The sequence below is a fragment of the Oncorhynchus mykiss genome, chromosome 14 (assembly GCF_057628025.1).
Source record: "Oncorhynchus mykiss isolate SJ-2025 chromosome 14, ASM5762802v1, whole genome shotgun sequence".
In the NCBI taxonomy this organism is placed as follows: Eukaryota; Metazoa; Chordata; class Actinopteri; order Salmoniformes; family Salmonidae; genus Oncorhynchus; species Oncorhynchus mykiss.
Window position 1 is genome coordinate 23,748,539 of NC_143035.1, and position 17,955 is coordinate 23,766,493.

Below are 17,955 nucleotides of genomic sequence, written 5' to 3' on the forward strand. Positions count from 1 at the left end.
ACTTGGATGCGTGTCCCTAGCATGAGTGACACACCTAGCCCAGTTTGAAAAGGAGCAAGTGAAGTCACAGTGACAAGCAACTTTCAACATACAATTTATATGTCAACGGTCACAATATCAAGAATGAGCATTATGTTTAAGGAATGAATTCCAGAATGCAACAGGAAGGAATTCCAGAATACAACAGGAAGGAATACCGGAATGAGATATGGTCATTCAAACATATTTGTTCCTATAGGGGCAATAGGAGTAGTCTCGCACTAAATCCCATGTTTAATGGTATTTGTACCTCATTGAATTTCATGGGAAATATGTTTAGCTGATCCTCTTGGGAGAGAGTGAACAGGAAGATTCCCCGATCCGCTGGCGGCTGGGAGGAACAGGGATTACATCCCAGCCTCCTGGGGAGATTCACAGATGCAGCATTGATGGGGCTGGTACACACTTAATGGCTGGATACAAGGACCGGTGTCAGGTTTCTACAAATGGAAACACCATGACGGCTCGGGATGGGGCTTTAGACACCATATGGAGGGTTTGGAGATCCATGTAAGATTAGCCAAAATCCTAGACTATTTCTCAAACAATCTGTCTACAGTTACATTGGCTACTTCCACATAGTTGTACAATGGGCCGAATTTGTACAGATGGAAATTAGATCTCATGCTCTTGCTCTTTGATTTGCGCAACATGCAATGACTGTTTCCAAGGGTACACACAGTACCCAGTGGCCACCCACTAGGTAGGAACTCTATAGAACTGTAGAGTGTGCTGGGTTTCGAGAGGCCCTCATAAATTAGAGATACATTCAGTGAGTTGCAGGGGAGGCCAGCAAATTGCCTTTAGCTCTGCTAATTGATTAGGTACAAGGTTAGAGCTTGAGTGACAGAGGGTAAGGGGGAGGAATTTCCTGTTTCTGTATCTATAATTCAGTGGCTTCCTGTAGGCCTGTGTCCCTATGTGTGTGTGTCTGTGTGTGTGTGTATGCCTGTACATGTTTGTGTGTTATATGTTCATAACGTGTGTGTGTGTACGTAGTGCATGTTTAATAGGTTGCAAGCTGTCCAAACCACCAGTCTGTCAACACTTCCCCAAAGAGCTGTCCCTTTGAAGGTCTGGTGGAGTTCCCTCTCCTGTACCAAGACTCTGAACCAGTCACACAAACGTTCCAGTGAGTTCTGTGAGAGCCAGCTTTCTGCCCGTTTTCTCTGCTAGAGTTAAGCTGTCACATTGCCATTAAACAAATGGAGTTGTGTTGCAACTCCCAACACAACCTCAATTACAATTATGTGGGCTACTGAATCAGGATGAACCGTATTGCTGTAGAGATATATAGAAAATAGTTTTCTATAGAAAATTATATTTTAAGCAATTTCTCATTAACTTCACATTTCACAAAGGGTTAATTGTCAGCTCACAAATCTAGACTTCCTCTTGTAATTAAATGTGCATTCCTTTATGAATCTTTAAAAACCTCCTACAGCCTATGTTGTGATGTATAAGGCCCATTTTAAGTCACCGTTGGGAGAGAGCACTCATATGGCTAGGCGTTTAATTCTGGGGAAGTGCCCTGCATGAGGACAAAGCAGCCGGTCTCCTCTCATGGGATTTGAAACAGCCGCCCTCTGATCACCATTTCCTTAACCACTGGACCAGGCCACCGCTGATGAACCACTGCTTACTAAATGAAAGGGGAGGTGTGTGTGTGTGTGTGTGTGTGTGTGTGTGTGTGTGTGTGTGTGTGTGTGTGTGTGTGTGTGTGTGTGTGTGTGTGTGTGTGTGTGTGTGTGTGTGTGTGTGTGTGTGTGTGTGTGTGTGTGTGTGTGTGTGTGTGTGTGTGTGTGTGTGTGTGTGTGTGTGAGAATTTGTGTATCCTCTCTCAGGAAAGCGAGAAGGTGTATTTCCCCAGTAGCACCCAGGCGTTTCAGTGAGTATGTTGGAGAGCCTGGCTCAGCTCTGGATTTCAAACAGCCCAAAGCAACCGCAGACTCTCTTGCCTATACCTAAACCACAAAGTGTCCAAGAACTACTACCGCATTAAACAGAAGCATCTATCACTTGAGGGGCTTCATCATGTGTCACAGTAAACAGGTTTATGTCAAATAAATGCTAAGTGTTTCCTGAGGAACCATAGTAGAATTATAGTGTTGGGTTGAAGGCTCTGTGGATCATTCTCTTCCAAAGCAGGTTAAGCCCTAATCACATTTCCAGCTCATGTCCCAGGCCAACTTTGTGTCCTGATTAGGGTTGCAAAGTTACTGGTAATTTAATAAAGTTACTGGAATCTTCAGTAATTGGTCATTAACAGAGAATCTATGGCAATCTATCATTCCTTTGGTAATTTACACTTTGGTAATTTATTCTATATATTTTTTTTATTGATAAATAGTATTCATTTTGTGTATTTGTGTCCATATTGTCCATGAGTTTCTAGTAGATAGACCACATGGTTACAGAGAAAATAGCCTAAGATTTTTTTTAAAGCATCTAATCAACAATGGAATTATATTGAATTAACTCTGCAAACTATTGACTGTTTTCATATTTCATGCTGAAACCCTCCTATTAAACACCACTGGTGTTCAATAAGTTGGTTTAAATTGAGGATAATGTTTAACAGCTTTGTCATTCTATTTTGAAATCATCTTCATTCGTTATTTCATATATTTTACATGTAATAAAGCCACACAGATGGCCAGATACTGTAATTACAGACACCTGTGATAATGTGAAGTACACAAAAAGGCCACTAGATTTCTTGTGATAGATTACACAAAATCATTGAAAAGATACCAAAATTCTGGTTGTTTACTGGTAAACTTCGAAAGTTACCAATAATATTGCCTCCCTTTGCAACCCCAGTCCTGATGGATTTGCACCTTGAATCTTACTCTGGAAACTTTTTGGAACACTTCAAGTTAGATAGTGCAGACATTTGGCGCCATAGGAATTTGGAGTGCAACACTTTTAAAGGAGACAGTGATAACCCACTGGGGCATACTGTAAGATGGACTGTCGATTGGCTAAAGGCTTATTACCCTTTTAGCTACAGACAGAATTGGCCTTCAGACTACCTTACTACCCAACACTGTCAATTATAGAATACAGAGTATTCTATGTAGAGCCTTTAGATTTATCAAAGTGCATATACAGTGCAGTCAGAAAGTATTCAGACCCCTTGACTTTTCCACATTTTTGTTTCATTACAGCCTTATTCTAAAATTGATTAAATACATGTTTTTCCTCATCAATCTACACGCAATACCCCATAATGAAAAAGCAAAAACAAGATGTGAGATTTTTTGGGCAAATTTACAAAAACTTAAAAACAGAAATACCTTATTTACATAAGAATTCAGACCCTTTGCTAAGAGACATGAAATTGAGCGCAGGTGCATCCTGTTTCCATTGATCATCCTTGAGATGTTTCTACAACTTGATTGTCCACCTGTAGTAAATGTAATTGATTGGACATGATTTGGAAAGGCACACACCTGTCTATATAAGGTCCTACAGTTGACAGTGCATGTCAGAGCAAAAACCAAGCCATGAGGTTGAAGGAATTGTCCGTAGAGCTCCGGGACAGGATTGTGTCGAGGCAGAGATCTGGGAAAGGGAACCAAAACGTTTCTGCAGTATTGAAGGTCCTAAAGAACACGATGGCCTCCATTATTTTTAAATGGACGAAGTTTGGAACCACCACTCTTCCCAGAGCTGGCCGCCCGGCCAAAATGAGCAATCGGGTGAGAAAGGTCTTGGTCAGGGAGGTGACCAAGAACCCGATGGTCACTCTGACAGAGCTCCAGAGTTCCTTTGGCGATGGGAGAACCTTCCAGAAGGACAACCATCTCTGCAGCACTCCACCAATCAGGACTTTAGGGTAGAGTGGCCAGACGGAAGCCACTCCTCAGTAAAAGGCACATGACAGCCTGCTTGGAGTTTGCCAAAAGACACCTAAAGGACTCTCAGATCATGAGAAACACGATTCTCTGGTCTGATGAAACCAAGATTGAACTCTTTGACCTGAATGTCAAGTGTCACATCTGGACGCTGACACCATCTCTACGGTGAAGCATGGTGGTGGCAGCATCATGCTGCAGGGATGTTTTTCAGCGGCAGGGAATGGTAGACTAGTCAGGATCGAGGGAAAGATGAGCGGAGCAAAGTACAGAAAGATGCTTGATGTAAACCTGCTCTAGAGCGCTCAGGACCTCAGACTAGGGCGAAGGTTCACTTTCCAACAGGACAACGACCCTAAGCACACAGCCAAGACAACACACGAGTGGCTTCGTGACAAGTCTCTGAATGTCCTGAGTGGCCCAGACAGAGCCCGGACTTGAACCCGATCGAACATCTCTGGAGAGACCTGAAAATAGCTGTGCAGCGACACTCCCCATCCAACCTGACAGAGCTGGAGAGGATCTGCTGAGAATAATTGGAGAAACTCCCCAAATACAGGTGTGCCAAGCTTGTAGCTTTATACCCAAGAAGACTCGAGGATGTAATCGCTGCCAAAGGTGCTTAAACAAAGTACTGAGTACTCATGTAAATGTGATATTTCAGATTTGATCCAATTTCAAAAAAACTTTTTTCCTTTGTCATTATGGGGTATTGTGACTAGATTGAGAAATAAAAAAAACAATTTAATCAATTTTAGCGTTAGGCTGTAAAGTAACAACATTTTTAAAAAATCAAGGGGTCTTAATACTTTACGAATGCACTGTAAAATTAAAATATTACTACTACTACCAATACTACTATAGTAGTATTACTACTACTATTTTTACTACTACTACTTATATTACTTCTGTTACTACTACTACTACTACAACTACTACTATTATTATTTAGGGAGTAAAGATCTGGTCACATATTATACCATATATATATTGGTATAATATTGATAAAACCTCCCATTGCATCTTGTAGTACATTTGTCATTCTGTCTATGACACAATAGGAGTGGATGTAAGAGATCCTGTAGGGATTCAGCTTTGATCTGTCCCATTAGGGCCACCGTAGTCTCCACAACTTATCAGAGAAATCACGTGTGTCAAACATGAGATGAAACCACAGGCAGTTCCCACTACATACTAGGACATACTCAAACTGAAACCCAGGTCTCATGCTACCCTGAACCATTTACTGTGGATTCACTCTCCTCTTTTTTCTGCATAGTAATTCAATGATAGAAAATCAACTGAACCCACTGACCGCTCCTAATTACTTCTGTTTATATGAACTGCTTGTTTGTTTGTTGAAACCATCATGTTGCTTAGTACAGTCATTTCCTGAGTAAATTGTGACAATTCTATTGACTAAACTTCAGTTACTAAAGGACATGTCATTCAGCTGCACATAACAGTATCAACACAGATTATGCTTTGTCTTGTCTCACTCAAACTGTAAATGTTTGAAGACCCACATTTTACAAAAGCCCAAACTTCAAATCATCAGTATGGTTGTTTTTGAATAAACAGAACATCCATACTCTCCCTCCAACCTGATAATTACAATACAAGTTTTTAATAAACCTTGATAATTACAATAAGAGTTTTTAATAAACCTTGATAATTACAATAAGAGTTTTTAATAAACCTTGATAATTACAATAAGAGTTTTTAATAAACCTTGATAATTATAATAAGAGTTTTTAATAAACCATACTGTTGCTGCATGAACGACAGACAAATAAAACCCTTTGTTTTACTTTTGCGGGCCAAAGCAAAGAAGAGGGATCATGTGAAACCAGTCGCCCTATGTGGTCTCTGATCAATGGAAATTGTGGGACCCACGAATAACTGCTCAAAGCGCTGGTATTTTTAATGGTATGAACTTCCTCTCTCCTCCCCCGTGGTGGTCAAAGCATGACTGGAGGGTATGCTGATGGGGGTGTGGGTGCAGCTCACTTTCACTCACAGGCTTTCATTTGAGACCAGGGACTGAATATTTACAGAAGAAGGGATCTGTTTCTTTTGGATCCAAAAAACGGACGCCATACATCTTGAAAGGGTCTGTTCCCAGCGGCACTCAAGCCTCTTAAGGGCATTTCCATTAAAGATTGACAGGAACAAGAAGTTCCCATGGGACCCACAAAATGGCAGCTGAGCAGGACTGGGTGATTGGAAAAAGTGAATGGGGGTAGGCTTACACACAAATAACAGAAGTAGAATTTACACGCCTAGTATTAGAATCAATTATTGTGGGTTATTGTCAAATCAACAGGTACTCCTTTCTATATAATCATATTAATTAAGATCCAAAACTGATCCTATATCAGCACTCCTACTCTCATATGCTTCCTGAATACGGGCCAAGATTTCTGAATATTCACATACAAAAAATAATAATAAACAATATTGAATACAAGCAACATCTACATGGTGTTTTCAGTATAATACACCAATTGCATATTGTAGAAATTAATAGAGACATTTTCTCCATGATGAGCTCTCCTGACATCAGTAAGACTCGCAAACAGATGGTATTAGTCCATATTGACTAGATCTACTGTCTAATGGAAAATCTAATGGTAAACGACCAAGTCTTCTGAAGTCACCGGCCTGCCTCCATTGTGTAGCTACTGGTTAATATTCGTAACCAGGAAGGAGCACGCTCACATTATAGCACCAAATCAGCGAGACGTCTGAGGGCTTTTCTCAGTCAGTTTCATGACATAAAGGCTTTGGCTTTCAATGCCATGGAAACCTTTTATTAACGTTGCTTATCACCACCACCTCTCCACTTGAGCTCCTTGCAACCACTGAGCTCAATCCACAGAACACAAATCCATGCTAATTAAGGTGACTTTAGGTGAAAGTTAGAACATTCAGTTGGTGTCGTTTTTTTTTAGATCACTGAAGTGCAATTAATCAGTGGCAAATTCACAGCAAACACAACGGAATCAATTAAAAAGTCTAAAGTCTACTTCACTACTTTGTTTGAAAGTGAGGCTTAAATTGAGTGGCTATTATTTTTCAGCAAGTCTCTCTCTCTAATGAGCTCATAAATGGGTATTGAAATTAGACGTTTTATTGTGCTGTATGCTAGGAGAGTGCCACATTGTTTGGGCCCAAGTATCCTGGTCCAGTGAGTCCAGCTAATGAACATGTCTGCTTTTCAAATTCACTTTCTTTTTATTTCAGCCTTTCCTATTGGTTTCAGTTCCAAGCCTCTGGGGTGAGGTTGTGACCATAGAAGAGAGATGCAGGTCTTATCAAAAGATAACCCCAGTGAGCAAAATTTGGCATAATAACATCATACTATAGTAGTAAACTGGTTTTCTGGTTCTACAAATTTCAGGCAAACATTTTTTCATGATGTCAAAAAATATATAAAGGAAAAATGTCATATTTTTGTTGTTATCTTTCAGTTAACCAGTTAAATCTATAATTTTCTGGTTTCAACTAGCAAACAACCTTACAATGACCCAACAAAAGAACACATTTTTCCCACCGGGAATTAAGTATCAATAAACTACCAGACTGTAAAGCCAAGTTTTCAATCACCAAAGATCAGAGCTATGCATTCACAAGTGCCATAGGCTCATCCTTACTTAAACGGTACTGTTATTGAATACAATCATATACAGAGCCTTGGAATATAATTCAGACCCCTTGGATTTCTTCACATTTTATTGTGTTACAAAGAAGTATTAAAATGGATTTAATTGTCAACAATCTACACCAAATACTCTAATGTCAAAGTGGAAAAACATTTCCAAAAAACATTTAAGATGAATACAAATTAAATAACTAAAATATATGAATCTCAATAGTATTCAGAAACACCTTTGGCATCGATTACAGCTGTGAGTCTTCTTGGGTAAGTCTATAAGAGCTGCACACACCTGGATTCTGCAATATTTGCACATTATTCTTTAAAAAATTATTCAATGTCTGTCAAGATGTAGGGGTTCATGGCTAGACAGGCATTTTCAAGTCTTGCCATAGATTTTCAAGCAGATTTAGGTCAAAACTGTAACTTGGCCACTCAGGAACATTCACTGTCTTCTTGGTAAGCAACTCCAGTGTAAATTTGGCCTTGTTCTGTAGGCTATTGTTCTGCTGAAATGTGAATTCCTCTACCAGTCTCTGGTGTAAAGCAGACTGTGCTTAGCTCCATCCCATTAACTTGTATCCTGAGAAACTCCCCAGTATTTGCAGACGTCAAGCACACCCATACCATGATGCAGCCTCGACAATGCTTGAAAATAAGGATGCAGTTACTCAGTGATGTGTTGGATTTGCCCCAAACATAAGGCTTTGCATTTAGGCCAAAAAGTGTATTCCTTCGCTATTTTTCCCCCTCAATATTACTTTATTGCCTTGTGGCATACAGAATGCATGTTTTGGAATATTTTTATTCTGTATATTTGTATTATTTTCACTCTGTCCTTTAAGTCATTATTGTGGAGTCACTATGATATTAATCCATCCTCAAGTTTCTCCCTTTACAGCCATTGAACTAGAGTAGCTTTTTTTAAAATCACCAAAATGGCCTCACGGTAACAGCCCTGAGCAGTTTCCTTCCTGTCCTGCAGCTTAGTTCAGAAGAACAACTGTATTTTTGATGTGTCTGGGTGGTTTAATACATCATCCACAGCATAATTATGAACTTGACCATGCTTAAAGAGACACGCAATGTCTAATTTTATATTTTACCGATCTACCACTTACCAATCACTGCCATTCTTCATGATTCTTTCGAAAAGCTCCCTGGCTATTTTAGTTGAATCTGTGCTTTAAATTCAACACTTGACTGAGGGACCTCACAGATGTTGTATTTATGGGGGACAGAGGAAGAGGTAGTCATTCAAAAATCATGTCAACCCCTATTATTTCACACAGACTGAATCCATAGAACTTATGTGATTTGTTAACATTTTACTCCTAAACTAATTTAGGCTTGCGTAAACAAAGGGTCTGAATACTTATGCATCGACTATATTTTAGCCATGATTTTTTTAGTGTAGATTGTTGAGAATTTTTTGGGCAATTAAATCTAATTTAATACCACTTCGTAACACAATAAAATGTGAAGAAATCCAAGGGGTCTCAACACTTTTGCAAAGCACTGTATCTCAATGCATACAATGGTGTTCATTTCAATTATAGATGATTCGGACTGGAAACCCTGTGCTGGTAAAATAACAGGATTGTCTTATAGAGTTCTACAAGTCTATTTTGTTGGAGTCCCAAAAATTATTCTGATATAATTGCTTCATGAATGTGACCTTTTGTATGATAACCAGCCCATCAGAAAGCTACCCGCAGGATTTGAGGGAAGCTCTTGATATTGAAAAATGTTTTATCTAGCGGAGCCATCTCGCTAGCCTGCAAAATATTCTGACTACTAGCATTGGCTGGACATAATTGGATACTGTTCATCCTTTTGTATCCCAGATTTTTTAAATGCCACAGCGAAAAGAAAGCATCAGCTTTATCCAACAAGGACGTGTAGAATGTCCAACAGAAAAGGATCTGAAATCGAGATAGTAGATAAAGCTGAATAGCTGGAGTGTTTCAAAAGTCTCATTTGCACTTTGTGACTCCAACCACATTTTGGTCTCTATGGGACTGCCTGGTCTGGCCTTCGAGAAACAATTCATCTGGACATCCACGCTTCGCTTCTTTCACAAGAAAGTTGGGCGGTTTTATTTTGATTGTCTACAACTCAAAATTGGAAAGGGTTGGAGAAATTCGGAAATGTCAACAAGTTGGAAAGGTCCCAAACCACCAGCGGGGAGAAATAATAAAGGAGAACTTCAACTGACCGTGTTGAAGAATTAAAAACACTCAAACCAGTTCCTAATACAAATAAACACCCGTCATTTTGTAGCTATATCATAGGCCTAATATTATTTCAGGTTCAAGTATGGCTTATTCAGAAGACTTGACGTAATCACAAAAAGATGTCTGTCCGCACAAATGTTAGTTCTCTATTCCTGCAGCCGGTACTCCATCTGCTGCAGAATAAACGAATGATGCAGTAAATATGTTCTTGAGTGATCCTGTTCTCTTGCTCTGGGCTAGACCTGTACATGACTTCTGATGGAGTTCCTGTTCTCTTGCTCTGGGCTAGACCTGTACATGACTTCTGATGGAGTTCCTGTTCTCTTGCTCTGGGCTAGACCTGTACATGACTTCTGATGGAGTTCCTGTTCTCTTGCTCTGGGCTAGACCTGTACATGACTTCTGATGGAGTTCCTGTTATCTTGCTCTGGGCTAGACCTGTACATGACTTCTGATGGAGTTCCTGTTCTCTTGCTCTGGGCTAGACCTGTACATGACTTCTGATGGAGTTCCTGTTCTCTTGTTCTGGGCTAGACCTGTACATGACTTCTGATGGAGTTCCTGTTCTCTTGTTCTGGGCTAGACCTGTACATGACTTCTGATGGGAGTTCCTGTTCTCTTGCTCTGGGCTAGACCTGTACATGACTTCTGATGGAGTTCCTGTTCTCTTGCTCTGGGCTAGACCTGTACATGACTTCTAATGGAGTTCCTGTTCTCTTGTTCTGGGCTAGACCTGTACATGACTTTCCACCATGGAAGAGGTTGCGGAACTAAGATTATAAGATCCTAAACACATGACAACCTGACACTCTCCAAACACATGGAGTAAACTGAAAACAAAGGACATTATTGCAGAATGATAACTTTACACAAACTTTTGCATTTTGACAAATTTGAATAAGCAGACACTGATAAAATCAAACAAACATTCCTTCTTTGAACACTCGACCACACTCCAAACATTTCTTCAAAACAGCAACAACACAGCTCATAGCACACATGCCCTTCAGGCAGTGGTGTATAGTGCTTAAGTAAAAAATATTTGAAAGTACGTAAATCATTTTTTGGGGTACCTATTTATATTTTTGACAACTTTTACTCCAATACATCCCTAAAAAAAAAGAATGTACTTTTTACTCTATACATTCTCCTTGACACCCAAAAGTACTTGTTACATTTTGAACAATTAGCAGAACAGGAAAATGTTCAAATTCACACATTTATCAAGAGAAAATCCCTGGTTATACTTACTGCCTCTGATCTGGCGAAATCACTAAACACACATCCCTCGTTTGTAAATGATGTTGGAGAGTCCCTGGCTATCCATAAATTAAAAAACAAGAAAATCATGCCGTCTGGTTTACTTAATATAAATAATGTGAAATTATTTATACTTTTGATACTTAAGTATATTTTAGCAATTACATGTACTTTGATACCTAAGCATTTTTATAACCAAATACTTTGACTTTTACTCAAGTAGTATTTTTCAATTTTCTATTAAAGATCCACTATATATACAAAAGTATGTGGACACACCTTCAAATAACTATATTCAGCTATTTCAGCCACACCCGTTGCTGACAGGTGTATCGAATTGAGCACACAACCATGCAATCGCCATAGAATTGGCCGTAGAAGGGCCTTACTGAACATCTCAGTGACTTTCAACGTGGCACCTTCACAGGATGTCACCATTCCAACAGATCAGTTCATCATATTTCCGCAAAGTGGTAGGCCACACAAGCTCACAGAACGGGACCGCCGAGTGCTGAAACGCGTAAGCGCTTAAAAATCTGAACGCTACCTGCCCCAATGCATGGTGCCAGTGAAGGGAAATCTTAATGCTACAGCATACAATTGTATTCTAGATGATTCTGTGCTTCCAACTTTGTGGAAACTATTTGGGGAAGGTCCTTTCCTGTTTCAGCATGACAATGCCCCCATTCACAAAGTGAGGTCCATACAGAAATGGTTTGTCAAGAGCGGTGTGGAAGAGCTTGACTGGCCTGCACAGAGCCCTGACCTTAACCCCATTGAACACCTTTGGGAAGAATTGGAATACCGACTGTGAGCCTAATCGCCCAACATCAGTGCCCAACCTCGAATGGAAGCAAGTCCCCGCAGCAATGTTCCAACATCTAGTGGAAAGCCTTCCCAGAAGGGTAGAGGCTGTTATAACAGCAAAGGAGGGGGACCAACTCCATTTATGATTTTTGATGAGCAAGTGTCCACGTACTTTTGGTCATGTAGTATATCTTTACTTTTACTCAAGTGTGACAATTGTGTACTTTTTCCACCACTGCCTTCAGGGACAAAAGATCTCACCTGGACAAGTTTAAGGGGTGGTTTTATCAGAGAGGAAGAGGCAAAGCGAGAGGGTTTACTCCGACCAAAATCTGCAGCAAAAATAATCCCGGGATCATGTGCTAGTCGGAACTAGGAAACTCTGACATTTCCGGCTTGCTAACTGGTTGAACGAGTCACATGTATAACTACAACCAGCTAGGAAGTCTGGAATTTCTGAGTTTCCTAGTTCCTACATGAAATACTCTATAACGTAAAAGTCAACGAAAATTCTATCATTTGTAAAAAATAAAAAAATTAAGAATATTTCTTGATTAGATAAGAATTCAACCCGAGTCACCTTTGGCAACGATTACAGCTGTGAGTCTTCTGGCTAAGTCTCTAAGAGCGTTCCACAACTGGATTGTGCAACATTTGCCCATTATTCTTTTCAAAATTGTTAAGCTCTGTGAAATTGGTTTTTGATCATTGTTAGACAAGCCTTTCAGGTCTTGCAATAGATTTCCAAGCAGATTTAAGGCAAAACTGTAACTCGGCCACTTCATTCACTCTCTCCTTGGTAAGAAACAACAGCGAAGATTTGGCCTTGTGTTTTAAGTTATTGTACCGCTGAAAGATAAATTTATCTCCCAGTGTCTTGTGGAAAGCAGACATAACTAGGTTTTCCTCTAGGATTTTGACTGTGCTTAGCTCTATTCCATTTATTTATTTATTTTAAATACATTTTTACCCCCTTTTCTCCCCAATGTCGTGGTATCCAATTGTTAGAAATTACTATCTTGTCTCATCGCTACAACTCCCGTACGGGATCGTGAGAGACGAAGGTCGAAAGCCATGAGTCCTCCGAAACACAACCCAACCAAGCTGCACTGCTTCTTAACACAGAGCACATCCAACCCGGAAGCCAGCCGCACCAATGTGTCGGAGGAAACACCGTGCACCTGGCTACCGGCCAAACCCTCCCTAGTGCTGCGATGCAGTGCCCTAGACCACTGCGCCACCCAGGAGGCCCCCTATTCCATTAATTGTTTTATCTTGAAAAACTCGCAGTCATTAATGATTACAAGAATACACATAACATGATGTAGCCAACACTATGCTTGAAAATATGAGGTGGCACTCAGTAATGTGTTGAATTCGAACACTTTGTATTCAGGACAAAAAGTGAATTGCTTTGCCACATTCTTTTGCAGTATTACAGTACAGTCAAGTTTTGAGAATGACACAAATATTAATTTTCACACAGTTTGCTGTTTCAGTGTCTTTAGATATTTTTGTCAGATGTTACTATGGAATACTGAAGTATAATTACAAGCATTTCATAAGTGTCAAAGGCTTTTATTGACAATTACATGAAGTTGATGCAAAGAGTAAATATTTGCAGTGTTGACCCTTCTTTTTCAAGACCTCTGCAATCCACCCTGGCATGCTGTCAATTAACTTCTGGGCCACATCCTGACTGATGGCAGCCCATTCTTGTATAATCAATGTTTGGGTTTGTCAGAATTTGTGGGGCTTTATTTGTCCACCCGTCTCTTGAGGATTGACCACAAGTTCTTAATGGGATTAAGGTCTGGGGAGTTTCCTGGCCATGGACTCAAATATCAATGTTTTGTTCCCCGAGCCACTTAGTTATCACTTTTGCCTTATGGCAAGGTGCTCCATCATGCTGGAAAAGGCATTGTTCGTCACACAACTGTTCCTGGATGGTTGGGAGAAGTTGCTCACATAGGATGTGTTGGTACCATTCTTTATTCATGGCTGTGTTCTTAGGCAAAATTGTAAGTGAGCCCACTTCCCTTGGCTGAGAAGCAACCCCACACATGAATGGTCTCAGGATGCTTTACTGTTGGCATGACACAGGACTGATGGTAGCGCTCACCTTGTCTTCTCCGGACAAGCTTTTTTCCGGATGCCCCAAACAATCGGAAAGGGGATTCACCAGAGAAAATGACTTTACCCCAGTCCTCAGCAGTCTAATCCCTGTACCTTTTGCAGAATATCAGTCTGTCCCTGATGTTTTTCCTGGAGAGAAGTGACACCAGGCCATCCTCCAAAAGTCTTCGCCTCACTGTGTGTGCAGATGCACTCACACCTGCCTGCTGCCATTCCTGAGCAAGCTCTGTACTGGTGGTGCCCCAATCCCACAGCTGAATCAACTTTAGGAGACGGTCCAGGCGCTTGCAGAGGAAGAACAATGATTCCAAGCACCACCCTCCTTTTGAAGCTTCTAGTCTGTTATTCGAACTCATCAGCATGACAGAGTGATCTCCAGCCCTGTCCTCGTCAACACTCACACCTGTGTTAACGAGACAATCACTGACATGATGTCAGCTCGTCCTATTGTGGCAGGGCTGAAATGCAGTGGAAATGTTTTTTGGGGGGGATTCAGTTCATTTGCATGGCAAATAGGGACTTTGCAATTCATCTGATCACTCTCCATAACATTCTGGAGTATATGCATATTGCCATCATACAAACTGAGGCAGCAGACTTTGTGAAAAATAATATTTGTGTCATTTTCAAAACTTTTGGCCACGACTGTAGTGCCTTGTTGCAAACAGGATGCATGTTTCGGAATATTTGTTATTCTTTTTCCTCTGTCAATTACATTAGTATTGTGGCGTAACTACAATGTTGTTGATCCAACATCAGTTTTCTATCACCTGCATAAAACGTTATAACTGTTTTAAAGTCATCATTGGGCTCATGGTGAAATCCCTGAGCAGTTTCCTTCCTCTCTGGCAACTGAGTTAGAAAGGACACCTGCCTGTATCTTTATAGTGACAGTGTGTTTTGATACACCATCACCATGCTCAAAAGGATTTAATGTCTGCTTTTTTGTACCAATTTACCACTAGGTGCCCTTTGACAATTAATGTGAGGCAATTCGGCAGCCCACAATGTTTCCACAAGATAAAGTTAGTCCTGATGACTTTGCAGTAAAGGTACTTTTGACACACTTCCAACCCCCTTTTGACTTTGCCAGGGAAATGGTTAGGGAAAATTGACCACAGATATCCAATGCATTCGATCTAAATCCTAAAAGTGTTATTTTACTAGGGTACTGATCATGATACTGCTGTCCATCATGTTTGTTTTCATACATGGTTAGCTATGGTGCAACCACCCTCCCTCAGGTTGGCTGGTCACAACTCAAGTGGCCATCTATCACTCAACCTTGGGAGTAACCCTCCAAGGCAGTCATGGTATCCATTGCAGTAACCGATTTGGACGGGCCTAATGTAGATTGTTTCCATGTGGTACCCATTTCAACCCCAGGGACTCATTCTGGTCTTGAAACGGGTTCCAATTTCAACACTGCCCCGTCAATCATGGTGTGCCCACATTAAACACGTTTTGGAATAAATCTATAATATTGGTAAGTATTAGCAATATCACTCTCCACCTAGAGGAAAGGGACTGACAAAAGAGAAACTGTTGGACCAAAATAAAACAAAAAGTAATCTGATGCCTCCAAGATGAGAACGTAATCCAATATGTTACAAGTAGGTGCAAATTCAGTCAAATAAGACTGGGAAACATAAAGCCTATATTTGTAACTGATGACTTTGAATGTTTGTCATTACTTGTGGGGGACTCCTGGTAATTGAAAATGTCAGTTATATTCAGAAGTCAGTTGGGTAGATGTGGCACTGAACCCCATAAAATAAAAACGTATTTCAGTGTGACAATCAGAGTGGTGACATGTTTTTCATATTGTGATGCTTATTATGGAATTTGGCTACATGTTAAAATTGATTACATTTCGATTTTGTGTCACTGATCTACACACAATACCGCATAAAGAAAAGTGGAATTGTGTTAGAACATTTTAGAATTGAATAAAAAATGAAAAGCTAAAATGTCTTGAGTCAATAAGTATTCAACCCATTTGTTATGGCAAGCCTAAATAAATTATGTAGTAAAAATGTGCTTACCAAATCACATAATAAGTTGCAAGGACTCACCGTGTTCAATAATAGTGGTTAACATGATTGTTTTAATGACTACCCCATCTCTGTACCCCACACATACAATTAAGGTCCCTTAATCAAGTAGTGAATTTTAACAGATTCAACCAAAGATCAGATAGGTTTTTCAATGCCTCACAAAGAAGGGCATCTATTGGCAGATGGGTAAAAATACAAAAAGCAGACATTGAATATCCCTTTCAGCATGGTGGAGTTATTAATTAAGCTTTGGATGGTGTATCAATACACCCAGTCACTACAAAGATACAGGTGTCTTTCCTCTAACTCAGTTTCCAGAGAGGAAGGAAACTGCTCAGGGATTTCACCATGAGGCCAATGTTGACTTTAAAACAGTTACAGAGTAATGGTTGTGATGTGAGAAAAATGAGGATGGATCAACAACACTGTAGCTACTCCACAGCACTAACCTAAATGACAGAATGAAAAGAAGGAAGCCTGTTCAGAATACAAATATTCCAAAACATGCATCCTGTTTGCAACAAGGCACTTAGTAATACGGCAACAAAACAAAAAATGTAACTTTTTGTCATGAATTCAAAGCGTTGTGTTGGATTTGCCCTAAACATATCACTGAGTACCACTCTCCACATTTTAAAGCATGGTGGTGGCTGCATCATGTTATGGGTATCCTTGTCATTGGCAAGGACTGGGGAGTTAAGGATAAAAATAAACGTAATAGAGCTAACTATGCACAGGCAAAATCCTAGAGGAAATCCTGGTTTAGTTTTCTTTCCAACAGACACAGACGAATTCACCTTTCAGAAGGACAATAAACTAAAACACAAGGCCAAATCTACTCTGGAGTTGCTTACCAAGACAACGAATGTTCTTGAGTGGCGTATATAGTTTTGACTTAAATCGGCTTGAAAATCTAGCAATGATCAACAACTTGAGAGACCTTTAAAAAATAATTAAAATAAATGGGCAAATATTGTACAATCCATATGTGCAAAGCTGAGACAAAAATGACAATCAAATCCATTTGAATCCCACTTTGTAACAACAAAATGTGGAAAAAGTCAAGGTGTGCGGATACCTGTCAATATGAGACTCTGTATATGAATATTTAATCAGATACTGAAGGTTTTGTATTATAAATCACAGTGTGAACGTCAAACCTGCACATCTAAGTCTGACATGATTTGATCTGATTTTACCATTTTAAATCATGAGATGCTAATTTTATAATTTCTCTCCATCTGCATGTCTTGGCAATGATTATAATGCACCAACTTTTCTTCCCTTCCAATCTCATTACTGAAATATAGATTGTGAGTGTTTTGGCCTTGGTGAGATAGAATAAAAGCCCCTTTCTCTAGACGCGTATAATTGCCTTTTATTTAGACACCGCCACCCCCCTCAACCCACTTCCTGTCCTCTTCCATCTTCAAATGAGGCTCTGGGTCAGCCCCCTTCTCCTGGGGTGTGACCTTTGACCTTCACACTTTCTCCATTTGAAGGGAGTGCAGTGTGTGGAAAACTGCACTCGACCCCTACTGTGGACCGCTCCGCTAAAAGCAGCCACATTCCAGAACTGCAGAGGCCCCGTGGGGATGCTGGCATGAGCTCAGAGGATGACGGCCGATGGGTGTTGGACTTCACTCCAAGATGCGTCCAGAGGTCCAGCCTCCCGCCATGCCAGATCCCAGGTGTGCATCCTCTCGTGGAAGTAAAAATATGTTCCCTTTCATCTCTCATGTGAATGTCCAGCGTAAATTTGCATTTGACTCTGCTAAACCAATCCCATAGGGAAGATAGGCTGACACTGATGATGTCCACAGAGAAAAATTTGCGTCACTGAAAAAATTGGGGGCAGGTGTGAAATCACAAAATAGGTCACTTAGAAAATGTGGCTATCA